Consider the following 11,820-nt stretch of genomic DNA (forward strand, 5'->3'; position numbering starts at 1 on the left):
GCCCCTGTATTATGGTACAGGTGAAAAATATTAAGTATACTGTGGATTGCTAGAAGAAGAACAAATCTGTCTTGGAATGAGTAAAGCCAGAATGCTCCTTAGAAGTGAAGATGCAGGACTTTGTTTCACATACTTTCGACATGTTATCAGGAGGGACCTGTCCCTGTAGAAGGACATTATGTTTGGTAGAGGGTCAGTGAAAAAAATGAAGGCCTTCAATGAGATAGATTAACACAATGGCAGCAACAATGGGTTCAAACATAGAAGTGATTGTGAGGATGGTGCGGAACCAGGCAATGTTTCATTCTGTTGCACATTGGGGTGCCGTGTGTCAGAATCTGATAATACCTATCAATAATATCATTATGTTATTATTCTTAAGACAGTTTATATACATTTTAAACATGGTGTGTATGCTTTTTGCAATGTTCTTAAATTACCTATGTATAAGTCACTTTTAAGGCCAAGCTGATATGGAATAGGCCATCAATTGCTTATATACAAGTGCAAGTTGCAACTAAACTCCTCTTTCTGCCGATGTGGTTGATCTGATTTCTGTATATTTCATGGCACAAGGTCTACATGTATAGCTAACATTTATGCTGTTGAAAAAAGGTATTTGCAATGAATAAATTGTTGGTCTTGTAAAATTCTATCACGTGATCTCTGGTGTCATTTCTATCACCAAGGTCATATTTCTCTACTACGCATGATTTGTTTCCAATTTTCTCATTCCAGTTACCAGAATTATCAATACATCTTGACTGAATATTTGGTCAAACATAAACTGTAGAAGTTGGTAAAAGTCTTCAATTTCATCATCTTTGGCTTTAGTAGTTGGTGTGTAAATTTGAATAATAGTAGTATTAACTGCTTCCTTGTAGGTGTATGGATATCAAGTTGAAGCCAAATAAAATTAAAATAAATCCAAGAGAGCCAAAATATGACCTCGATTATACCCCACTTGAATTTAGACATCTGAAGAATAGATTTAATGTATTGAACACCAGTGACTGAAAACCAGATGATTTGTGGAATGTCATCAAGAACATCATACATGAAGAAAGCAAAAGGTCGTTAAAAAGACAGGAAAGGAAGAAAAGGCCAAAATGGATGTCAGAAGAGACTCTGAAACTTGCTCTTGAATGTAAGTAGCTAAAGTGAATGGAAGAGATGCTGAAATAAAAGAACCAAAGACTTCAAAGGGTGGTTTGAGAAGACAAAGTATAATGAAATGTACAAAGACCTAGAGTTAGAAAACCAAAAGGGAAGAACATGCTTGGCATTTCTCAAGCTGAAAGAACTGAAGAAAAAAATCAAGCCTTGAGTTATAATATTGAAGGATTCTATGGGCAAAATATTGAATGATGCAGGAAACATTAGCACAAGATGGAGGGAATACACAGTCACTGTATTAAAATGAATTGGTTGATGTTCAACTATTTCATGAGGTAGCAAGTGATCAAGAACCAATGATATTAAAGGAAGAATTCCAAGCTGCAATGAAGGATCTGGCACAAAACAAGACTCCAGGAACTGACGTAATACCCATTAAATGTTTCAACAAACCAATGGAGCATTGGAGGTGCTTACTCATTTATGCCAAGAAATTTGTTAGACAACTATATGGGAAACTAACTGGAAGAGATTGATATTTGTGCCCATTCTAAAGAAAGGTGATCCAACAGAATGTGGAATTTATTGAACAATATCATTAATATCACAAACAAGTAAATCTTGATGAAGATAATTCCAAAAAGTTTGCAACATATGACAGGAATCTTCCAGAAATCCCAGCTGGATTCAGAAGATGACTTGGAATGAGGGATATAATTGCTGATGTCAGATAGATGTTGGCTGAAAGCAACGAATACCACAATGATGTTTACTGTGTTTTATTGACTTTACAAGGGCATTCAACTGTGTGGATCATAATAAATTAATTATGGATAACATTGCAAAGAATGGGAATTCCAGAACAATTAATTGTGCTCATGAGGAACCTATACCTAGACCAAGAAGCTGTCATTTGAAAAGAACAAGGGGATACAGTGTAATTTGAAATCAGAAAGGGTATACAACCGGATTATATCCTTTCACCATACTTATTTATTCTGTATGCTGAGCAAATAATCTGAGAAGCTGGACTATATGAAGAAGAATGTGGCATCAGGATTGCAGGAAGAACCATTAACAACCAGCAATATGCAGATGAAACAACCTTGCTGGCTGAAAGAGAAGATGACTTGAAGCACTTTGAAGATCAAAGGCTACAGTCTTCAGAAGACTTCAGTCTTCAGTATAGATTACACCTCAACATAAAGAAAATGAAAGTCTTCACAACTGGACCAATAAGAAACATCATGATAAACAGAGAAAGGATTGAAGTTGTCAGGGGTTTCATTTAACTTGGATCCACAGTCAATACCCATGGAAGCAGCAGTTGCAAAATCAGACGTCATGTTGCACTGGGCAGATTGGCTGCAAAAGACATCTTTAAAGTACTAAGAAGCAAAGATGTCACTTTGAAGACTAGGGTGTGTGGAACCTAGTCTTGGTATTTTCAGTTGCCTCATATATGCATATGAAAACTGAAGAATGAATAAGGAGTACTGAAGAAGAGTTGATACCTTTGAATTGTTATGTTGGCGAAGAATACTGAAAGTACAACGGACTGCCAGAAGAATGAACAAATCTGTCCTGGAAGAAGTGCAGCCTGAATGCTCCTTAAGCAAGAATGGCCAGATGCAATCTCTCCTGCTTTGGTCATGTTATCATAAGGGACCAGTTCCTGGAGAAAGATATGATGCTTAGGAAAGTAGAGGAGCAGTGAAGAAGAGGAAGACCCTCAATGTGATGAACTGGGGCTGCAGTAATGGCTCAAGTGTAGCTGCAATAATGGCTCAAGTGTAGCTGCAATAATGGCTCAAGTGTAGCAAGTATTGTGAAGATGGTGCAGGACTGGGCAGTGTTTTGTTCTTTTGAACATATGGTTGCTGTGAGTCAGAGCCAACTCGATGGCATCTAACAACAACAACAATGTAAACAGACTACCAACACAGGGAAATATTCTTGAAGGTATGTGAAGTGATTAAAGGGGAAGAAAAGTGTAACTCAAACAGGGGGTTATTCTCTTACACTTTAGGAGGCTAGAAATCTGAGTTCAAAGTGCTAGCTCTAGACACTGGGTGATGGGCCTTTGGGCTTGGGCTTCAAATTTCAAAATTTGAATCCAAAATTTATCTTGAGAATAAAAAAAAATCACTTAGTATCTCTAAACCTTTATTTTGTTAAATTTAAAATGGATACTAAAATGATCCTATACTTGGTTGGAAACTCAGAAAAAATACATAATGAAATGAAAGTAGTATTTCAATAGAAAGCATATATTTATTGATTACATATTAAGTATATATAATACAATATTTAATAGTATGCAGGGCAGGGAATGGAAATACTTGCAGAGAAGGCTTTCTGAACTATAATGACACATTCGTGGCCTTCTATTTTTCCTGTCACTTTTTCCACTGATTTGCTAAGTTTTGCTTCACTTTCTTGTGGTAGTTAAAGTTATGTGTCAACTTGGCTGGGCCATGGATTTGAGTGACTGGGTAGCTGGATGTGGTTATTCCACATGATGAGATTGGTAATCAACTCCACAGTAGAATCTGCTGTGAGTAGCAAAGCGTGGGCTCCTTCCAATATATAAGGAGAAGTTTTGAGGATGGTTTCTGGCTTTTGGAACATCTGGATATTGCATTTGGCCAAGTCTTCATCTCAGTGGCCTGCTGATTCTGGGGTTGTCCCAGGACTTGAACTAGTAGTCTGCCCTGTTGTGTGCTAATCTTGGGACTGTGCCATTTTATCTGTCAATCTTGGGTGTGTCAGCCTCAGCAGCCAGCAGCTGTGTGAGTTAGAGAAAGCCTCCAGCTCTAGTGGGCTTGGAACAGGAAGCAGAGCTAGCTGAAGCCCAAGCCCAAAGGCCCTTCTTCACCCAGTGCCTAGAGCTAACACTTTGAACTCAGACTTCTAGCCTCCTAAACTGTAAGAGAATAACCCCCTGTTTGTTAAAGCTATCCACTTCTGGTATTTCTGTTAAAGCAGAAGTAGAGGATTGAGACACTCATCTCTTCTTTCACACCCAGAATAAACAGGAAAGGATACATCTTGTACAAAAATATAACCTGAAGTTTTCTTTAACTGAACAGTAGTTAACTGAATTAGTGGAGAATGTCTGCACTGAGCATTGTGCTCTTTTAAACATTTTAGTATGTTTATCTCTGTTAGACTAAATAGACAACAACTTGAAAGATTATATAGGAATCTTAGGTAGCAGTGAATTTATGTTAATGGTGTAAGAATAATATGGAAAAAGAGGCTTAGAATGCTTTCACAACTTAAAGAATGTAATCAGTAACACCGAATTGTGCACCTAGAAATTATTGAAATGATGTATGTCTTGCTGTGCATATTTTCAACAAGACAAATAAATAATTTAAAAAAAAAACAAAAAAACCTCTTGTATTTGCAGAGGATAGGAGAAATTTTCCAAAACAGGATTGTTGTTGTTGTTGTTGTTATTTGCCCTTGAGTCAGCCCTGACTCATAGCGACCCCTCCTTGGGTTTTTGAGGCAGTGTCACTACGGAAGTAGGATTGCCCAACCTTCCTTCCGAGGAGTGGCTGGTGGGTTTGAACCACCAGCCTTCTGGTTAGCAGTCAAGTGCCTTAGGCACTATGCCAAAACAGGATAGTGCTGGAATATTAGGCTCATACTTAAGTCAATGAAGGTCCCAATGTAACGATATAATGAATCTGACTTATAGAATTCAATTCATCTTGTGCTTTCTGCTCTCTGTGCTATTAAGCAAAAATGGAAAGGCATCAAATTTTTACTTGTTTGTTAAACTAGTATTATATAATATTATTATAAGACATCACCAAGCTACCTAAACTTAAGTGGTAAATTACTTAGCACTAATTATATGTATGAGGAGCCCTGGTGGCATGGTGATTGAAGATTTATAGCTGCTAACCAAAATGTTGGTATTCCCAGTGACTTCTCTGTGGAAGAAAGATGTGACAGTCTGTTTCCATAAGGATTATAGTTGTGGAAACGCTATGGGGCTGTTCTACTCTGGCCTACAGCATCACTATGAGTCAGAATCGATGCGACAGCAATGGATTTTAATTATATTTGTAAAGACTCTTCAGGAAATTGAGGAACCAGGATAAAGCGTTCAAGATGGATTGACATCAGACTTTACCTCTTTAACAAAAATACTTTAAGGAAAAAAAAAAAACAAACCATCACTACTGTTGAGTAGGATCCCACTCATAGCAACTCCTTCTTGGATTTCCGAGGCAGTATCACTATGGAAGTAGATTGCCCATCCTTCTTTCTGAGAAGTGGCTGGTGGGTTTGAACCACCAGCCTTCTGGTTACGTCAAATGCCTTAGGCATTATGCCATCAGAGCTCCTAATACTTTATGACTTTCATAAAATACTAGAGGATGGTAGAATTTGTGGGAGTGCTTTGAAAAAACTGGTTTTTAACAGTTTTGATGATAAGCAAATTTGGCAACAACTGAAATTGCAAAATGAACCAATTTTACAGTACTTCCAGAAAGCATTTAGCAAAACAATTAAAGACGAGATTATCAGTCTTCTTCCAAAGACTGAAGAGTAGGAGTGTGAAGAAGATGTCCCAGAGATAGAGGCTAATGGACAGGAGAACCTAGAACAAGACTTGAAGGAGGGAGAAGTGTCAGATCTGAGTGGTGATGATCTTAAGGGACAAGAAAGCCTGAAACATCTAAGCAAATTTGATCTGAGGAAAAGCCCAGATTTTAGTGATGAGGATTCGGACCATGACTTTGATACCAACAAATTGGAACAGCAGAACAATATACAAAACAGAGTACCGAGAAAAGTCAATAGTAGATAAATTCTTCAAACTATCTGAAATGGAGACCTTTTTAGAAAACAGAAAAAGAGGAAGGAGAACAAAAAGATGATGAGGAGAAAGATACTGATTTTTTATTTTTTTTTAAGGTGTTGATTCTAATTCTGATGAAGAAGGAGTGTCTGGAAGTCAAAAACTTTAGTCGGGCAAGAGTTCCAGAAACCTGAAATACAAAGATTTCTTTGATCCCATTGAAAGTGATGAGGACTTAGCAAATAATCATGATGAGCTTGGTTCAAGTGAAGAAGAAGAAATTACTGAAGAAGAAGAAGCAGAAAGCATTTTTGAAATGGATGAAGTTCATGACCTTGAAGAAGGTAAAGACAGTAAACAACATAAAGAAGGTTTGAAGAAAGTAACCTTTGCTATGCCAGATGATGAAGAAACTGAAGATACAAAATTAAATGTAAAGCCACATTCTGACGACGTTAAATCATCTTTTGAAAAAAGATAGGAAAAGATAAATGAAAAGATTGTATTTTTAGAAAAAGAATTATTGGGGAAAAAATAAAACAACATGAAAACTTCAAGGGGAAGTGAAAACACAAAAGAGACCAGAATACAGCCTCCTAGAAAAGACGCAGCACTTTGACCATGCAGTCCAGATGGCACCTGTGATCATAGAGGAAACCACCCTTCAACTGCAATATTGATATTATTAAGCAGAGGTTAAGACCTCAGGCTTGGGATGATGTAGCAGGTAAAGGAAAACCCAAGGAAGATGCATATGAATAAAAAAAGCATTTAACACTAGATCATGAGAAAAGTAAAGTGAGCTTAGCTGAAATTTATGAACAGGAATATATCAACCTTAATCAGCAAAAAACAACAGAAGAAAATCCAGAGCATGTAGAAATTCAGAAGATGATGCATTTTCTCTTCTGAAAATTGGATGCCCTCTCAAACTTTCATTTCATACCTAAATTCTCTGAGATTAAAGCCGTGTCATGTCTGCGAGCCATAATCATGGAGGAGGTAGCCCCAGTGAGTGCGAAGGATGCAGCTCTCCTGGCCCCAGAGGAAATCAAGGAAAAAAAAAATAAAGCTGGAGATATAAAAAGAGCTGCTGAGAAAATAGCTACAGATAAGAAAGGAGAATGAAGGAAAAAGAAATATCAAAAGCATGTGAAAATAAAGGAGAAGGAAAAGTGGAGAAAACTTGTAGAAAAGAACCATCTAGACCAGGCAGGGAAATACATGAAAGCGGTGGCCTCAAAGAAATTAAAATAGCTGATGAAGGGAGGCAAAGCATTGTTGCTGAAGAATGAAGGGAAAGACAAGGCCTTGAAGTCATCTCAAGCACTCTTTTCTAAATTACAAATGAAGTAATGATGCAAATCAGTAATGCAAAGAAAACAGAAAAGAAAAAGAAGAAAACGCAAGATATTTCTATTCTTAAAGTTGTGATATGTTTTGAGTATAATGTAACTATTAATGGGTAAGCTTATATCCTTTCATCATTCTGTTTTATAATAAAGTTTTTGAGAACTTTTTTAAAAAAAGAAAAAAGAAAATGAGGGACCAGTCTGATTCGGAGAAAATAGAAACAGATTCATGAAGTAGACAATTTATATGAAACATTAAAGATCCTCTAACATCTGAATTTGGCAGACAAAATCCAGGTAAAAAGAAGAGGGGGACAAAACCATGTAAGCTGAAAATCTGCATGGATACAAAAAGTATAATAAGTAAATGTAAGTGAACTGATAAATGGAGACCAGATTAAACATACTGTGTGCTGACCAGGTTTCAGTGGAGCTTCCAAAGACTGACTGAGAAGAAAGGACTGATCATCTACTTCCAAAAAATTAGCCGGTGAAAACCCTATGGATCACAATGGTCTGATTCCATTGTGCATGGGGTTGCCATAAGTCAGTGGCCAATTTAGCAGCAGCTAACAACAACATGAGTCTACTTATATGAAATATCTTCATTGCTGAGTCAGATGGATCTTGGCGGAAAGCAAAGAGTACTAGAAATATGTTTACCTGTGTTTTTATTGACCACACAAAGGCATTCAACTGGGTGGATTGTAGCAAAGTATGGATAATATTGTAATGAATGGGAATTCCAGAACACTTAATTGTGCTCATGAGAAACTTGTACATAGAGCAAGAGACAGTCATTTTAACAGAACAGGGGGATACTGCATGGGTTAAAATCAGGAGAGGTGTGTGGCAGGGCTGTATCATTTTAGTATGTTTATTCAATCTGTATGCTGATTGAATAGTCCAAGAAACTGGATGGTATGAAGAACATAGCACTGGGATTGGAGAAAGACTCATAACAACCTGCAATATGCATGTGATACAACCTTGTTGACAGTGAAGATGACTTGAAACACCTGTTGATGAAGATACATAGTCTTCACTATGGATTACACCTCAACATAAAAACACAAAAATCCTTGTACTGGAACAATAAAGCCACATCATGGTAAACGGAGAAAAGATTTCATTGTCAGGGATTTCATTTTACTTGGAGCCACAATCAACATCCCTGGAAGCAGCAAGTCAAGAAATCAGACGGCCTATTGCACTGGGCAAATCTGTTGCAAAAGACCTCTTTAAAGTGTTAAAGAGCAAAGATGTCACTTTGAAGACCATGGTGTGTCTGACCCAGCTATGGTATTTTCTATACCCTCCTATGCATGCAGAAGGTGGACAGTGAATAAGGAAGACCACAGAAGAATTAATGCATTTAAATTGTGGTGTTGGTGAAAAATATTGAAAGTACCATGCTCTGCCAGAAAAATGAACAAATCTCTCTTGGAAGAGATACAGCTGGAATGCTCCTTAGAGGTGAGAATGGCCAGACTTCGTCTCACATAGTCATTGTCAGAAGGGACCAGTCCTTAAGGAAGGATATCATTCTTGGTAAAGCAGAGGGTCAGTGAAAAAGGGGAGGACCCTCAATGAGATAGACTGACACAATGGCTGCAATGATGGGCTCAAACAGGAAAAATTGTGAGGATGGTGCAGGAATGGGCAGTTTTTTGTTCTGTGGTACATAGGGTCACTATGAGTCAGAGATGACTTGATGGCACCTAACAACAACAACAACATATGAAATATTTGGAGTTGGTAGGTGTATAGCCACCAAAGCTTATTAGTGATTACCAGAGGTGGGTGTGAGGGAAGGGGGAAGGGACACTCATTACTTAGGGAGCACTGAACTTCTGCTTCAGTGTAGACAATCATTTGCAAATATTGACTGCTTTTTCCACTTGTTTGTAATTCCTTGAGCTTATTGTTTTTCCTTATCTTATTGCTTTGGTGAAAATTTAGAGTGCAATGTTGACTAGTAGGAAGAGAGAGAACATCCTTGATTTTGTTTATAATTTTAAAAGGAGATTATTTAAAAATCTCACTAATTTAGATATCTGTTGTCGGTTTTAAATAAATATCTTTATTTTAAGAAAACTCAAATTTTAGTATGTCAATAGGTTTTCTCTTGAATGGATATTGTATTTATTGAATATTCTTTTTTTAGAATTTGTTAAAGTGATTTTAAATTCCACTTTAATGTGCTAATGTGAATTTTGTGGACTAAATCGATATTATCATTCTTACATTTCTAGGGTTTTCCAAGACAGATTCTTCTGAAGTAGATCATCTGAAATTTCTTCCTCTGGGTGGACTCAAACCTTCACCTCTCAGTTAACAGTCCAGCATGTTAACCATTTGCACCACTCTGGCAGTATAGTGCCTAAGGCACTTGATTGCTAACCAAAAGCCTGGCAGTTCAAACTTACCAGCCACTCCTTGGAAGGAAGATTGGGCAATCTACTTCTGTAGTGATACTGCCTTGGAAACCCAAGGAGGGGTCACTATGAGTCAGATGCAACTCAATGGCAGTGAGTTTTTGAATTTGAGTACTTCTTAAGGTGTTTACTAGGTCACAAATAGTGGGGCTCCTTTTACAATAACATTTAGACAAAAATTATTTCCATAATCAAACACCAAACTTTTGGTGGATCTGGAACCAAATAATAAACTCCAGAATATGTTCCTTTAGGTTACTTGGCTACATGCGCTCCACTGCAGCCTAGAAATATGGCAGAACTCAAACTTTACCTCATGAAAGATACTAGTTTGTTGAAAATCAGTATTTCGTTATGCTTGTTGTGTTAAATGCACATGGATTTAGGTCGAGATATAAATTAGATTTAAAAATGCATGGATGTTTAACTGTTCTTATATGAGTGAGGAATTAATGAACTGAAAGCATTAAAAGCAACATTTTGGGGTTTTGGTCACTGGTAGTTTTCTATCCCTTTTCCTGTCCTCTAAACAAAAAAGAAATAGTTTACTCGCCAATTCTTTGGATAATTGCCTTATTTATTCTTATGGCCATGTTATGTTCTGGAGGGGGAGAGAGGAATGCTGGAAACTCTGTAGTTTTATTTATTGATGGTGGTCCTTTGGTTAATTCATCACTTTTTTGAGAAATTGAAGACCTGTTACATTCGTTTATGTAGTCTACATGAATGAGTGGGAGACAATCTTTTCAGACCTGGATAAAGAGCTCAATGTTTGTTGTTTAAAGGTAGAATATTAGTTAGAGAGATTTTCTTTATTTCTTTTTTTTTTAAATTGTGGTTTGGTTGAAAGTTTACAGAGCAAATTAGTTTTCTATTCAACAATTTATACATATTTTGTTAATTAATATTAGTTGCAATTCCCTCATGTAACAACACTCTTCCGGCTTCCTTCCCGGGTTCCTCATTTCTGTTCTTCCTTCTTTCCTGCCCCTTCCTGCCTTCTGAGATTTGTTTTTGAGCAAATACTTCCTTTTTGGTCTCATTTGGTTGACTGTTCTGAGAAGTAAGTTCCCCACAGGTATTGCTGGTCACTGTATTGGCCTGTCTTTAGTTGGGCTGCAAGGAGATCAATGGGGGTAGGTTCAGTTCCAGATTTGAAGGGTGTTTAAGGGCTACAGTCTTGGGAGTTCAAAGTATCTGATCCTTTCTAAACAGGAAGGAGGACCCTTGGGATCTATTTACAGAGCTGGCTTGGTAGTGCTATGGATGATGGTAGACTCATTTTCTCTTAGTCCCTGGGTATTCTGTCATTTGGAAGAGTAGAATTCATTAGATATGTTTTATTCCCATAGTTGATGCAGCAATTTTAAAGTTTCAATGTTTCATTTTAATTCACATAATGAGATAACCTCCACGTCTTTGGGAGGAGACACAATTAAGGAACTGTTTATTTCTGAGGGCTGAAGTAAATCCTACAATCTTAATCCATGAACTCTTCCCTTTGTAGACACCACTCAGAGCTCTGATGCAGCACTTGTGCACTGTCCCCAATACTGGTCTCCCCTTTAATCCTCAAGCATTTTCAATACAATCACCATCGTAGCTTCAATCCCACAGAGCGACAAATAGGAAAGGATTTGGTGAGACCCTTTGTGAGACACAGGTCTTCAAAGGGGGCATTTTAAATTTTTTTCTGTATGTGCCAGAAATAACGATCACCATTACATTGAATGCAAAATTATTCTTCTTAATAGGGGCTTGAAAAGATAAATTGCAGAAGACAACATATAGCATAACACCATTTACTTCAAGTTTAAATACTAGCAAAACATTTTATATTGTGTCCAAAAAAAGCCATTACCATGAAGTCAATTCTGACTCATAGTGACGTATATTACCTAGGGAAACATTAATATGTAGTAAGATATAAAGATGAAACAAAATTTATGATAGCAATTACTTCAGGGAGGAGGAAATATAATTAAGGAGGGATAAACCATAGTGGCTAAGACACTTGCCTGCTAACCAGACGGCTGGCCGTTCAAACCCACCAGCCACTCCTCGGAAGGAAGGTTGGGCAATCCTACTTCCG

General features: G+C 37.3%; 1 pseudogene; it reads left to right on the forward strand.

The window, feature by feature from the left end:
• Positions 1 to 4,783: 4,783 nt before the first annotated feature.
• LOC103210634 lies at positions 4,784 to 7,407 on the forward strand (annotated as a pseudogene).
• Positions 7,408 to 11,820: the final 4,413 nt, after the last annotated feature.

The sequence above is a fragment of the Orycteropus afer genome, unplaced genomic scaffold (assembly GCF_000298275.1).
Source record: "Orycteropus afer afer isolate SDZICR_OR568_19922 unplaced genomic scaffold, OryAfe1.0 scaffold00632, whole genome shotgun sequence".
NCBI lineage: Eukaryota > Metazoa > Chordata > Mammalia > Tubulidentata > Orycteropodidae > Orycteropus > Orycteropus afer.